At 45.3% G+C, this 14,305-nt stretch overlaps 1 protein-coding gene and 1 long non-coding RNA gene across 3 annotated transcripts in view; one reads left to right on the forward strand and one right to left on the reverse strand.

Moving 5' to 3' along the window:
* The window catches only part of LOC139113105 (uncharacterized), an 84,376-nt gene extending 74,510 nt beyond the window's left edge, over nucleotides 1–9,866 (reverse strand). The window contains exons 1-2 of one of the 2 annotated variants that reach the window (XR_011547615.1): nucleotides 9,591–9,866; nucleotides 9,441–9,481 (exon numbers count right to left, since the gene is read on the reverse strand). This is a non-coding gene — a long non-coding RNA (uncharacterized lncRNA). Of the gene's footprint in view, nucleotides 1–9,440 lie in introns of both variants that reach the window. The other variant, XR_011547614.1, reaches the window with a different exon arrangement.
* Nucleotides 1–14,305, forward strand: part of LOC139113103 (kin of IRRE-like protein 1) — a 314,721-nt gene that overhangs the window by 202,294 nt on the left and 98,122 nt on the right. The gene's annotated exons all lie outside the window — the stretch shown is intronic.

Below are 14,305 nucleotides of genomic sequence, written 5' to 3' on the forward strand. Positions count from 1 at the left end.
TCCCGGGGACTTTACATTTAAAATATATCGTTCTTACTTTATTTTATTTTATCTTTTTTTTATATTTTCGTATCACAATCTGATGATTGTGCAATCAGCTGCTCGAACGTCGATAGATTTTCCGTAATATAATATATTTCGCAACTCGAAAATAATTTAAAATTAATTTAAAATTAATCTGAAATTAATTGGAAAACGGAATCGAGAGCACGATCCAGATGTGCGCTTTAAAGTGCTACAGATGTACATTCACGGTAGACCGAACAAAGCTGTGAAGATTTATAAATGGTCGGGATAGCGAGGAATGCCTTTAATCTCAGCCAATGATCTCGCATCGTGCCCGTCGAATAAGTGAATAAAGGCCTTTGTCTTTGAGATGGAACTACGTGCGTGGACGGTCTCTCAGCCGTCTCTCACACGGCACTTCCACGGGAATACAATAAAACCTTTTATATCGCTTGGCCGGCGTGGACTTGTCCTCCGCGCGCGCCTTCGTAACTCGTTCCTGGACCCGGAGAAACCACCTGCTTTTCGTTGTCGCCTCGCGGATATATCTCCCGTAACCCAGCACTCGCGTGACTCTTCCGCAGATATAATAAAACCCCTTTAGCCATCCGCCCTAACTACCAAGCCCCGTTGCGCTCGCAAACATTCTCCATTACTGCGCCTTCATCCACTCCTCAGCTCGCCTAGCTCTTTTAAAGTCTCCTTCTTTTTCCTCTTTCTCGACAACGACGACGACGACGACGACGATGACGACCGCTCGTTTCCCGGACGATCGCGAGAAAGCCTCGCAGAGAGCTCGAGTGCGACGCGTCATACGAATACACCACAACGTCGACGAGAAAGATGACGAGTCGCGTACCTTCGCGGCGGGGTAAAACGGGGGAGCAAGCCATCCATAATGGAGGTGCATCGTTCGAGAAACGTAAGCGGATGTTCAATGGCGGCACCGAATCCCACCCGAATGCGAAACAGAAACGGTCGGTCGGGACTTGCGGCGGGGAGATCGCTCTTGGTTACTTGAACTTGTACCGAAGAGATACAACCGACGAGAATCAAGATTGTTCGCAATAAGATGCAGTTATGTATACACCGAACGAGCGACTGAATATATATAAGCTCCCCCATCGAGAGCTAAGAGGATTGGCGCCGATGTAACGCAGCACGACCGCGGTCGTCGGTTTTATTTGCCGAATTACGTTATGTATACGTATATTATTTAAACTATCATTTCATCAAAAATACGCTGCAAGCGAAATTAGAATTAGCCTCCCGTAACGCTATCTCTTTGCAGTGTCTTAGAAAAAACTAAATTACGAACGAGATCTCTTGGGCCGTAAAGGAAGCAAGCTCGCGGCGATCGGGTGCGAGCGGCTGTTTTCAAAAGATGCGCGATGTATGAGCTGCGCTTATAAGACGGGACGCGAAATGGGGTTAATGGCGATTGCATATCAAGGAGCGATACGCGATGCAGGAAACGCCGAGGTAACGTCGTAAGGTATCGCGGCTCGTAATTTTTAACGACGAGCGCCACTCGCTTAAATGCTTTTGCGAAACAGCGGTTGGCTGCGAAGTAAACGAGGACGGAGACAAAACGGGCAGGCCAAGAGAAGCGGGACGGAGGCAGCTGCGATGGCGAAGAGGGCAACTCGCAGCGGCATCCGACGTCGTCTAATGACCTCACATTATGCGCGACGGAAAACTCGCTTTAATTAAAGATTATAACGCGTGAAATGTGAATTCGAGTGGCGCTACGCGGTGCGTTTCCTCGTCTCTCGGGTAACCGAGAGGGAACGCGGAAACCGGATGATCGCGCGGATAAGCCGCGCGCTTTCGAAAGGGGTTTCAAAAGCGGAAATGGCGGTCGCCTGTGGAGAATATCGTGGGAATCTGCCTCGCGGAAAATTTCACCGGAAGATTTCCATTTCGACTTCATTTTTCGTCTTTCCCGAACCCCCCGGCTTCTCCGTCCCGCAAACTTCGCTTTTTGTCGAAAAATCCGCAACTCGGCGAAATTCGCGAGAAAAATTCCACCCTCTTTATTGAAAGATATCCGTTTATCTGATTTCAGAACGTTGCTTTGGACCGCTATAATACAAGTAATAAATAACAAATAAATACGGATTAAAGCTCCTCGTGCAAACGCTTGTTGCGGATTTATTCGAGAAATATCAGTCGCAACACGTGTGCCGTTCATATCGATGACCGCTTCTCCCGGCTTTCCTCGTAGCCGCGTTCTTATAATAATGTTATACTCCGTTCGGCGAAAATAGAGACGGTCTCGCGCGCGACGTAACTGTTATGATCACTGCCGGCGGAGACGATTATTGGGTGCGCGGCTGCCAAGGAAACGACTGTACGGCTTTCCGGAACGTTGATACTTTTTTCTCCTTTCGTTTTACCTTCGTCTCGAAATCGCGTACCGTGTGAGCGCAACGCGATCCTCCACACCCGACTGATATTCCGATTCAGCGCGGTACGCGATCTTCATCGGAAAATCCTGCGCTTTAAATGCCCGTCTTAACTAGATCGCTCCAATTCTTGCACGGATTATCCATTCAGCCGGCAGTGCCTGTTAACTTTATCGCGTTAAACGTCTCGCGACGGCAGTCACGGGCTCGCGGGAACCGAGCCCGATATATCGAGAAACACTGTCGCCTTACGATTACATCGGCCGGTCCGCTCTCGCGATAATAACTTAACTTGCATTCGAGTGTAAATCGATTATTACATGTCGCAATTTGCGACGCGCGCTTGTCGATTATAAATTCAATTTTATATTAGAGCCCCCGTAGGCGCGCTCGCGACAATGCGAGGTCCGCTAATTCGTTAGTAAAATGTATTGGAAATTCTCGTCTGCTAACAAACGACGCCCCAGTTGTTTTATTGGCCCGGCGACATGAACTTCGATTAACTTGGGAAGTTTGCTCAATAAACTATCCTGTCAATTAGGCTGTAAATGCGGTCTTTTGTTCCCGCGAATTGCGTGCCGGTTAAATCTGCTGTACGCGCTGTACCTTCCGCTCTCTATCCGTGGAACGACACATCAGTAATTCTGACCTAACTGGGACAATGGGAGCTTTGTCGATAGCGGCGAGGTGAGCCCCGTGTCTGACAAGAGTGTAACTACTACTACTTGCGAGAGGACGGGATTTTCCGCAAGCAGACCGATTAAGTGCCAGGTGTTGTTACACGATTAATCTTCGCCCGCACGGACAGCGAGGACCACGCGAACGATAGCGGAACGGGGGAGCCCGGTAAATGGGGGCGAGATGGAGAGAATCGAAGCTTTTCTCTCATTATCAAACAAACAGAGGAGCCTTCGCCGGCACTTTTAAAAGCACTCTCCCACGTACGGAAAATATGTGGCAGACTTACTCCCGGCGAATAGAGACGGCAGGTGTTCCATTAATATTCCATTCCGTACTAGCCCGGACAGTGCACTATGGCCATCGCCATTAACGAGAAAACCTAAACATCGTTTTTACACGGAAACTTGATCAAATCGAGTTTGCGAATCGCACGAACACGAGCAACGACTGACGGAGTCCCGTGCGGCTTCACCGTCGAATAACGTTGTAATTATTTCTCCGCGTGTACTATTATTTGTTGAATAAGTTTAGCTAAGCCGCAAGGAGAAAAGAAATCGAAATTTAAACCTGTTCGCAGACACTCGTTTGCTTGACAATTGTTATTCCCTCCCGTAATTTCGCGTCGGTCGGTTGTCTATCTCGTCATATTTTCGGTGATAATTCAGGGATAACAACGGGAAATGCAACGTTGAAGTATGCGACGGTCACTCTAGCTTCATTTCCGGTTGGATGAATCAACTATGTCTACCACACGCCATACGGCGTGACAGCAGTATCAAATATAGATAGGACGTGCGTGTGTATGTATATTCTATCTCTCGACCGGTATCATCTTTCACGTGTCTTTCTACCTCGCGCTTTTTCTTTGACCGGAACGCCGATCTCTCGTCTACTCTTATATATATATACCGGTATTTCTACGGTTTTTCTTTCCGCTCTTGTCGCTTCAACCCGATGTTCCAGACATCGAGTGTTACTACTGAAAATATTGGCGGCCCATCCGTCCGACGCTTTTGTTCGCGGAACGTCTGTATCTTTCCGTAAAGCAAGACAAGAAGCGTGAAATAATATTTCATATGAGCATAAGTGCCTTTCAGCGAAGTGAGTGGCAGTCGAATCAACACGCGCAGTGTTAAATAACCGAAGCGAGAACGCCGGGTTTTGTACACGTGTGCGAGTAGATAATTTTAAACAAGCTGCAATTAACGCATTATACGCCCGAATATGATTCGTATGTATGCGTATAAAATAATTTATCGAGTTTATCGCGCGAGTTATTCGATCGATCGGCCAGGGTAAGCCTTAGGAATTTAAACGGCTCCTAACGAAGCCTCTTACTTTGTCCATTTTCGCGGCATTCAAGAAACTCCGCTCCAAGGATCAATTTTCTATCCGACTCCATACGAACATCAAGCACCGGCGTTTGTAAGCTTGTTACGGAGGTAAACTCGCATTCACGCACGTTACAGACTTGCTGCACCTAAGCCTCGTAACTTTCTTACGGGTAGCATTGCGGTTTCCGTATCGCAAACCGTGCGCATTATATATACGCGTGCACATGCACGTAGCTACGTGTCGAGGAAAGCGGAATAATGCTCGAAACTCCGGGGAAATACAAATAATGTTGCCGTCCGTTAAATTCGCGATATCTAGAGAAATATATATGAAATTGAAATAGTCCCGCCTGGACGTAGTCGAACAACGCGCCATTGCGGATTTTTGTTTTCGCCCTTCATACCTATTACTCGACGGAAATAATGGAGAACTTTAATACTTCGACGCGAGTGTGAATAACAATTGTTACCATTAGTTGTTCGAAAAATAAAATTTTTCCGAAACTCGAAAAAAATGTTTAGCGAACTGGAATTAAAACTTGATTTTAAGAATTTTTATTATCGCGCTTTGTTACTGTCCGTTTTACTGTCTGTGTATCAGTGCCAGGTGGAAAATGAAACAATCTTTCGTTGACTAAATGCGTTATGTGTGTACATGTATGTTTAAAAATATAAAAAAATAAAAAAATAAAAAAATAATAATAACACTGTTGTAAAGAAAACCTATTTTTTATATTTTCAGGACAAAAGCTATTTTTTAAAGCGATTCATATGATATTGTAATTTCACGGACGTTGCTCGGGATAATGTTTTCTATTAACCGCTCGCAGCGCGAAAATCTTCGTGTCGCGAGGGAGAGAATTCGTTTCGTCATCAAACTATCGTTTCGAGCTGAATCAATTTTTGTTCGAGCGACGCGAATTGCCCAAATAAAACGTATATCTCGATTAAATTTATATTTGAAAGCTTCCTCCAAATCGATCCTCCGTAACGCGGAGGCGCGCGATTTCCGGCTCGCGAATTCTGGCCGTAAATAATATTGACCCAGCAGCAGCGGGACGGTCTAAAAAGCGATTCTCGTGGTACACGTCCGCGGAGGTGCTGCTAATTAATCTCTTACGTTATATTACGGCGGTTTTCGAGCGCGGCAAGGTGCTTTTCTGCGGAATGCACGCTTCACGTTCGACTTAACTTTTCGCGAGCGGCAAGTAGAATGTCGCAGGAATACGCGCGAGCGCGTCGAATCTACATTCGTTCCGCTTTTCTCCAAATGTGTAAGGCCACCCTTTGCCGCCCCGTGCCGCGTCAAGCTGCAGCACTCCCTTCAAACCTGCGAACGAGGGAAGAACCTCATCGATGTGCATTCGCGAAGTCGCGTTCGCAAGGAAAACGCCTTCCGATTGAATCCAGTTATGTAAAGGGATGGCGTGAATTTTACGCGTCGGCTTTAGCCACACCGCCGGGAATAACTTGGCGTCGGCGGGGGTCGGTCGAGACCCCCGCCGTGTGAATAAATTTCTAACGATTTACCCCGCGCCACCGGATGTCGATTCCCGAAGGTCGTCACGATTCGTGAAGTTTATCGACACACCGATGATATGCATAATGGGTCGTACAAATAAAACGACACGGATTACTTTAGCTCTCATTCGCTGAGCGCGTGTGCTCGATATGAATAAGGCATTAGACGTCAAAAATGCGCCGCAAAAATAAAAAAAATAAAAAAAGAAAAGAAAATGCCCGAGCGATAAATAGCAGTCGCGATTTACCCGCGATATAAAGGAGCACGTTTGTTACTACATGGATCACACGCGTCATGAAATAGAACCGGCGGATCGATCTGCCGCATAAGATACACGAGGAAGAACGTAATAGCGGGATGTACCATCGCCGCCCCGTTTATATGACACTCTTCGCGGACGATATGGCGGCGTGCATTTCGCACGTTCACGATTGCTGCCTTCCGTTATTTCCACGCGGTTATTTCCCGGGTCGAGCAATACCGCCGGCCTTTATTTTCCCCCGTAAATCAACTCGCCGGTCCGCGACAAATTCCACTTAGCAAATTAGCGAACGATGTTCGGTCCACTTATCGAGGGTTCGAGCCCTTTGCCGGGTGGTGGATTATGCGAGGCAGGTTACGAAGTCGATTTATGCGAGTCCGTTCCCGCCGGCGCGTGGAAAACGCCTGTCTACGGGCCTAATGAAATTCTACGACGGTTATTCGGCGAACGAAATGGAACCGAGGCTTGATTCTCGCATAAGCGACGGCGTTTAAACGGGACCAGTAGTTTGTCCGCGGAAGATCGGAATTAATTGTCCCGGTGAGCCTTTCAATAATAATTATTGACGAAAGTTCACGCGCTCCGCCAGCGTTATTTTCTATCGAAATTCTCGCGCCGTTTCGCCGTTTGTCGAGCTCTCTAATATGAAGATATCGGTTTCTACGTGAAGGGTGAAACGTACGCGCCCAGTGCGCGCGAGAGTAGGTTTCACAGTCCGCAAAATTGTTGAGATTTCGTCAGATGAAAGTTCCAACGCCCGTATATTCAATCGGCCATGGACGGAATTAATTGTTTCGAGTATCTCGTAATGAATACCGGAGCAAAATTTCGTGCATTTCCCTCGCTCGCTAGAATTAATGTAATTTTTGATACTAATGTAAGTTGATTTTAATGACGCAGTTAATAGCGCAATTAGCAAGAAAAATGTATCAATTAACTATTAAAGAGGAGAACAAACGGCGCGGCACAATGAGAAAGGTAATACTATTTTTTTTCTTTTTTTTTCCAAGCGATATCTTTAAATAAACGCACGTTCAAAAGAAATCGCGTGATTGCGCTGTTTAATGAGCCGAAAAATTTGTTCGCGCGCGTTTCCTCTTTGCACAATAATTGTAATAATGCTAACAACGAGTGATATTATTATCGACGGTTTTCTGTACGCGTCGGCGAGCAATGCTGCGAACTTTCGGTCTCGCTTTCAAACGGGAGGGCTCTTTACTGCTATGTCATCATCGCTCGATGATCCGTGAAAGCATTGTTCGATACAGATTCTACGGTCATTTAGATTTCGCGGTGGTTTAGCCGCATTTTACGAACAAGCAACACATATGTCGACGAAACGAAAGAAAGAGAAAAAGAGAGAGAGAGAGAGAGAGAGAGAAAGAAAGAGAAACGTTTCTCGCACCCTCGGCCGCGAGGATGCGACAACGATGAAAATGACGAGAACGGCGAAACGATCGATTTCTCTCCCTCGTTTCGTCGCCTTCGTGTCTAAAGAGAACCGGCAAGCGTTCTATCCTCTCAACTGTTCGGAAAGAGGCTATACGTTTAAACAACGGGAACGTTGTTCTTCTCTCACGGGCGAGCTTCCACCAGCGTTTAACGAAATTACTTTGAAACGCGAAGAAGTACGCTCCTCGGCTCGACATTGCTCTCTCTCTCTCTCTCTCTTTCTTTCTTTCTTCCCGGGTCCTTTCGTCTCCTCCATACATTCGCCTTCCACTTTCTCCCGCTTCTTTCTCTCATCTTCGTTCCTCCTCACGGCCAACGCGCCTTCCCTGATACTCGGGCCGGTCGGACGAGCTTTAAGAACGACCCTCTTAAACCCGTTAGAGTTACCCGCCCGCCGATCTCGCGCTCTTACTTTCTTTCATTCTCGTCGCTCGTTCGTAGCAAGTAAATGCCTTCCTTCTCGCGCTCCACGCTCGTTCCTCGCGTAGTAAACAAAACTTAACCAGGCGGCTCACGCTACTTAATTATCACCGGCGAAGCCGGCAAGAAGCTTATCAGACCGCCTATCTTCCAGTTCACTCCCTGGGGAGAACGGTAAAAATTCTACTGAGGGATTTCTTACAGCGAATAACGGGGCGTAACTGGTGATGTCCTCGGAAATTAGCGCGCGGAACAATCGCACCGACGCGCGGTAATGACTGGTGCTAAAGCGAGGGTGTACTTTTAAAAGACACTCGACGAGCGTCAAGGACGGCCTTTTCTCCCGCTCTATTTTGATGGATCGAGGAGGCTCGGATTTTCTCGTAATACAAGAAATCTCTCCGGGATTACTCTTAAAGATATAGCGAGTCGCAGAAGCTGTTCGTTACAACGAAAACAGTTTATTTCGAACGATTTATCTTTTTCTAAATAACGCAACATGTACACGCTTTTTGTATACAAAAATGGCACACGTGGCACTGATTGCAGCATAATCTTTTTGATTTTTTAATAAACCCGACTTTATAATTTAGCACAATTTGTTATGATTATTTCCTTTTTTTTTATTACTCTTCTTTCTAGTGGATTTCACGATATTGTCGGTGTGTACTCGTGATATTGTTATTGCGACGAAAATTTATGGCAAAATAATTAAGAATCAGCGTGCGTTCTCGAGAATAGGAAATAAACGTAAAAGGCACTTAGGCAATAACATGATATCGTGTACAATCTTGCGTAAGAAAATCATTTTTGATGTGAACTCATCGCTCAACTCACGTCCCGGCCGAGATTAAGCTCGTTTCACGCGAACTTGTTGCGTGTCGCATGCCATAAGAATAATCGGGCGATTGGAATCGCGCAGTGACGAAAAAAAAACAAAAGAAAAGGGAAGCATTAATCTGAATAAGAATATACAGCCTCTCGCTACGTGACCCAGCGAGCTCGCACAAAGTAAGATTGATGTCACTTTGCCTTCGTCTCGTAACACGAATATAATTCTAAATGTTCACGTCGTTCTTTGTTTCATATAAAACGCGTCTGGACGTTACAAACGTGTGATGTGCAGAGCAGGGATTGCCTTTTTTTTTCTTTTTTTCTTTTTTGTACAATTCTCGAGCTAATTAATTACTTTAACCAACTTTCGTTATTTTATTCAATCATTTTTCTCCGGACTTCTTATCAGTATTAAATGGTTTTTGTAATACTAGAAAGAACCATACGCGCGCTACGCGCGCGCTACTTTTAAAGAAACCCCAATTACCATTAAACTACGAAAAAATAATCATGCGACTCACCAATTTGCAGCTTCAGCGGAGTTGTAAAATTCAGCCGGTGACTGTAACATAAAATAAAACATTATTGTAGACATGTATTTAAATTAATGTAGAGGTAAAGAGCTTCATTTTTATAAGGATTTTCTAAAAAAAAAAAAAATGTATATTTACCTATAAGTTGCTCCGCCGATGCATGACGCCCTTCCCGGGCCTGCTCCTCCTCTCAGATGGGACACTTTTGTTGACGGTAGTAAATGCAGCTGCGTCGATCTGTAATAAAAAAAATATATATATAATTTAATAAACGGCAACAATAGAATCGATTATTAGCTAATTCAGGCGTCAAACCATTTTTTTACAGATAGGATTAAATTTAACTCAGCGAGGTTTAACTTAACAGCACCCACAGATGCTTTAAAATAGAACGGCGTTAGCGCGGATGATACCGATTAAACGAAACTACGGGAACGTTACTCTTCCGATTCTCTCGACTTTCGCCGGGCCGACAGAGGACTTTTAACGTCGGGAGGCTCGCAGAAAAGCCGAAATACCCTTCGCGGAACCGTTGCCCGGTTTCCACAGTTCAGACGTGGCGAACCGTAAACTGTGGATGTTTTACCGGAACGATCCGGAACGACGATCCCGGGCGGGTAAAGCGAGCGCGAGTGCGAGCCGGGGGTCGGCGACCATAAATTCGAGGCTGACCGCACGGAAGGACCGTTCTGCGGCGTCGATATTATTAGTTTACGAGAACAGTGACTAAACTATAGACGGCCACTAAAATAGACAAGGATAGCCGGTCCGGGCGCGAAGGGTAGGGGGATGGCTGGCAAGCGGGTGTAGCGAACGGACCGAGAGAGGAAGAGAGAGAGAAACGGAGAGAACGGTTTAGGGAATGGTGGTTGCCATACGCGTGGTCTCGGGCACCTAGCACCCCCGGTTGTTTATGCCTCATTAGCTGCAGTAGTTACGTCAGTGCCCTTAACTATCCTACGAATTGAACACCGTGCCCGTGCCCCTTTACTAACGCGCGGCTCGTCTGCGATCTATAACGTATCCGGTATGCATAGCAGTAGCCGCACCGCAACGACGCGACCGCCGTTGAATATTCGAGCGACTGCGCATAATATTACCGAATCTACGGCCAGCATGCAAAAATACGTGTTATATTAATGACACGCCGTTCCATCGCTGTACGCGGTCTTCTAAGAGTTTCCGTCTCTAAACTTTCTGACGAGACGCTCTCCCCCCCCTCCCCGGTCTGTGTACGACTGCCGCTGCGCACTTAAACTTTCAAAGCGCCACTGAAAATGTTAATACCTCCGTATGTCCGATTCCCCTCCGCGCAATTTGTTAAATGTACGTGTACCGCAGAAAAGTTTGACGCAAGAAATAATTCGATCGATTGTTACGAGAGCGTTGAAGCTTGTCGATCAGAAGAGAATTTCCGCGGTTTACTTCAAAATCCAATTACAATAATTCGCTTAAAAATATAATTCTTTAATAAGTTTGTGTTTAATAAGCAATATTCCACGCGTATTGAAACGCGAGTTTCTATTTCTAACTCTAATAGAAAGTGCATAAACGAGATTGGCGCGGTGGTTTTTTCCTCACGCGTTGCAACGAGGGTGGGAGCGCTGCGGTGAACTTTTGCAAAAGTTAGAGGTACACAGAAACACACAGACATATGATGAAACTTTGCAGGGAACGGTCCACATGATGAACCTGCCGGGCGCGCGCGTGTTTGTATCGACTTCTACGCGAACACGGATATTTCGCAAATTCACGAGTTACTCTTTTTTTTTTTTTTTTCTCCCCCTCGCTGCCGGATTCAGCGGATTAATAATTCCAGACAACTCTCTCGAAGTACCATAAAATTCTATCGTGCGCTGAATTTAATTTAGCGAGCCCTCATTTCCGCGCAATTACGAGACCGCGACAGCCAGATTGAACGTGTCAAAAGATGGAATAGTTCGCTTTATCGATTCCCTCTGCCCCCCTCTCTCTCTCTTTCTCTCTCTCTTGCGCCCCCGACGTTGCAAAGACTAAATTCCCAACACTTATTTCGCGAATGTCGAGTGACAGGTTGCAAAATAAAAGAAATCGTGCGAACGGATAAGCCACTTTTCTCTTTTCCCGAGGCTCCGATGTACAATAAAATATCGCGCCGCCCTTAAAGGCAATAACTGACGTGGAATTGTATAAATCCGGGGATATCCGACATATCCTCGGAAAATATTCAGCATATTTCCGTATACCAGCAAGTGGCGGCTGTATGTTTCGCGTGCACGCGCCTTCTACCATCCCTCTGTTTCTTCCTCTCTTTCTCTACCTGCTTTTACTTTCCACTTTTGTGCGGCGGTCGACGCGTGCGGAGCTATCCTGACGTAACCGAGGATTATAGCTTTTGTCGGCGAAGCCTTTGCGAATTCCCGAAAACAGGTGCCGCAGACGGTGCTTCACGTAGTCGTTTCCTACTAATGGAGTTTCAATTTAAGGCGCGTATACCGGATCTAGGAAATTAAGCACGAAATGTCACAGTAGCGTTCAATTGAACCGTTGACGATCGCACAGCACGTTTCTGTATACGATTGCCACTTTTCCTCGTCCCCGATAGTACCGATAGCCCGTGAAAATTTTAACGTTGCGATAAACGACTAGCATTCACCCGGCAATCGGCGCTTTTCGCGCGGAATATTAAATATTTCAATTTACATCCGGATATTCCAGTTCGATTCCCCTTGAGAAATCGTATTTAAATCGAGGACAACGCAAATATCCGCGGATGCCAGAAAGGAATCATTTAAGTTTCATTCTTTACGCGCAAACAATTTCACGGCACGAGAGCGCTCAGCAGAAAGGCAATTTCTATTTCGCGGAATGGGAATCGCTTTGCGTCGCGATTGTTTTGCATAAAAGTCGCCGAAAACCACAAATAAACGCCTCTTTCACGTACACGCGACTGGCATTGCGCAAACATGCTGCTTCGCTAAGAATTTTGAGAAAACATTTTTAAGTATAAAATATCTCGCGATATTCATATACAGCCTCTCTTTTTTCCTTTTTCTCTCTCTTTTTTTTTTTCTTTTTTAAAGTCTTATAGTTTAACTTTCCATCTTTTTCCACAGTATCTTTTATATGTACGAGAAAAACTTTTTACAGTGCTAGTATTGTATCCGGGCCGTCCGATAAATCGCCGCGTCACCGTGTGCACGGTACTACTTTGTCATTTCGAATTTGAGCAACAAAGTTTCGCCGTGGAAAGCAGTAATAGAAACTTCGCGCCGACAGCGGAAGCTTGTACACTAGGAATCCGCAAGTTACCAACATCCGGCGATACTATTACGAACGTGCGATGCATCTACAAATATTTATGACTGTTATAAAAACACACGTAAAAAAAAAAAAACATAAAAAAAAAACCCCGGCAAGTTAATAAGCCCGGTTTTTCGCTTCTTACTGTCGTGTCGTAAAATATATCGGCCATTAATATACATACGAAAACGCTGATTATTAATTATTATAATAGCGATAGTCGTCGTACATCTTTTCGATTCTTTACTCTTCGCGCTAGAATTTTTTTTTTCTCTAATTTATAATGTTAAACGATAATTATCATCGCCGTCGTCGAGCATAACGTCACGGTGGCCGTGCATTTGCGTCCGCATTTATTAAACGTGGAAATCAGCGGACAAACCGCGCAAATTGCGATACATTAATTTTTGCGCGCTCTCTCGTTTGCCGGGTTTAGCGGGTTTATCGCTGATGAGTTCGAACGGCAAAAATTCCGCGGCAGAAACCGCGGGGACCGGGTACACGCGTTCGCGGAAAAGAAAAATAACGTCCCGCAGCGACGCGACGAGAGACGAGATGGAGGCGTAGACAGGCAAAGAGCCGAGTGGGTGTGGATATTTTGTAATTAAACAGGATAGAGTCCGCGGGCCCGCGTTGATTCATCGTTTCGCATTATGGCTGAAACGTTTCGCAATTAAACGCCAGTTGCACCGTCGTTACTGCAACGAGACGGTGAAAAAAATTAACGGGGAGGGAAAAGAGGCAAAAGAAATATCGGGAGACTTTTTTGCCGAGCACGCGAACTCCTATACGCGGCCGCGAATAAAACAGTGATTATGCTCGGCAATGATTGATAATGACTTTACGCGGCGCGGAAATGTCCGGATTCAGCTGGGACGTGTATATTCGTAATATTCATCAACAGGGTGCGTATAAAAATTTTTTATTTACCCGCGAGTTTGCTTCTTGAGTGCAGATTTTATTTTATTAAAAAAAAAAACATTTTATTTTTTTAAGCATATGCATTTGATGAACGATTTAACTTTGCTCGTTTAAAATCAATCAATAAATATAACCCACCCGAAACGTACTTAGTGCAGATTATTCACGTTGAAAAACAAGGCGTTACGCCTGGGAAAAATAAATACGTAACTCGGACACCTGCATGAATGTTTAAAACGTGTGATTATATATCGCGTATGGTGTCTGCATACACGGTGGTAAATGTAACATACGAGTACGCAATCAAGTCGTTTCTAAGATAATGAGATAGAGCATGCAAAGCCGAGGCGAACACAAAACCACAGGGGTTAAGGCGAAAGAGTATCCACCAAGATAGTGAAAAATAGATGGAAAAAGTCAAAATGAGGAAAAACCGGTATACACATCCAGTATACGCGTGATAAGCAAAAGAAATAAAGGACGTGGAAACAATGCCACACTAATGTCAAAGAAGAAAGAGAGAGAGACAGAGAGTAAGAAAGGCGTAAAGAAAAGGCATAGTAAAAAAGAAAAGGAAGTAGAAGACGAAAGATTAGCGGCGGAAGGGCGATAAAAGTGCGAAATAAAGCATCGCGAGAACTCGCGCGTTG

This window comes from Cardiocondyla obscurior, linkage group LG02 (assembly GCF_019399895.1).
Source record: "Cardiocondyla obscurior isolate alpha-2009 linkage group LG02, Cobs3.1, whole genome shotgun sequence".
Taxonomy (NCBI): Eukaryota; Metazoa; Arthropoda; class Insecta; order Hymenoptera; family Formicidae; genus Cardiocondyla; species Cardiocondyla obscurior.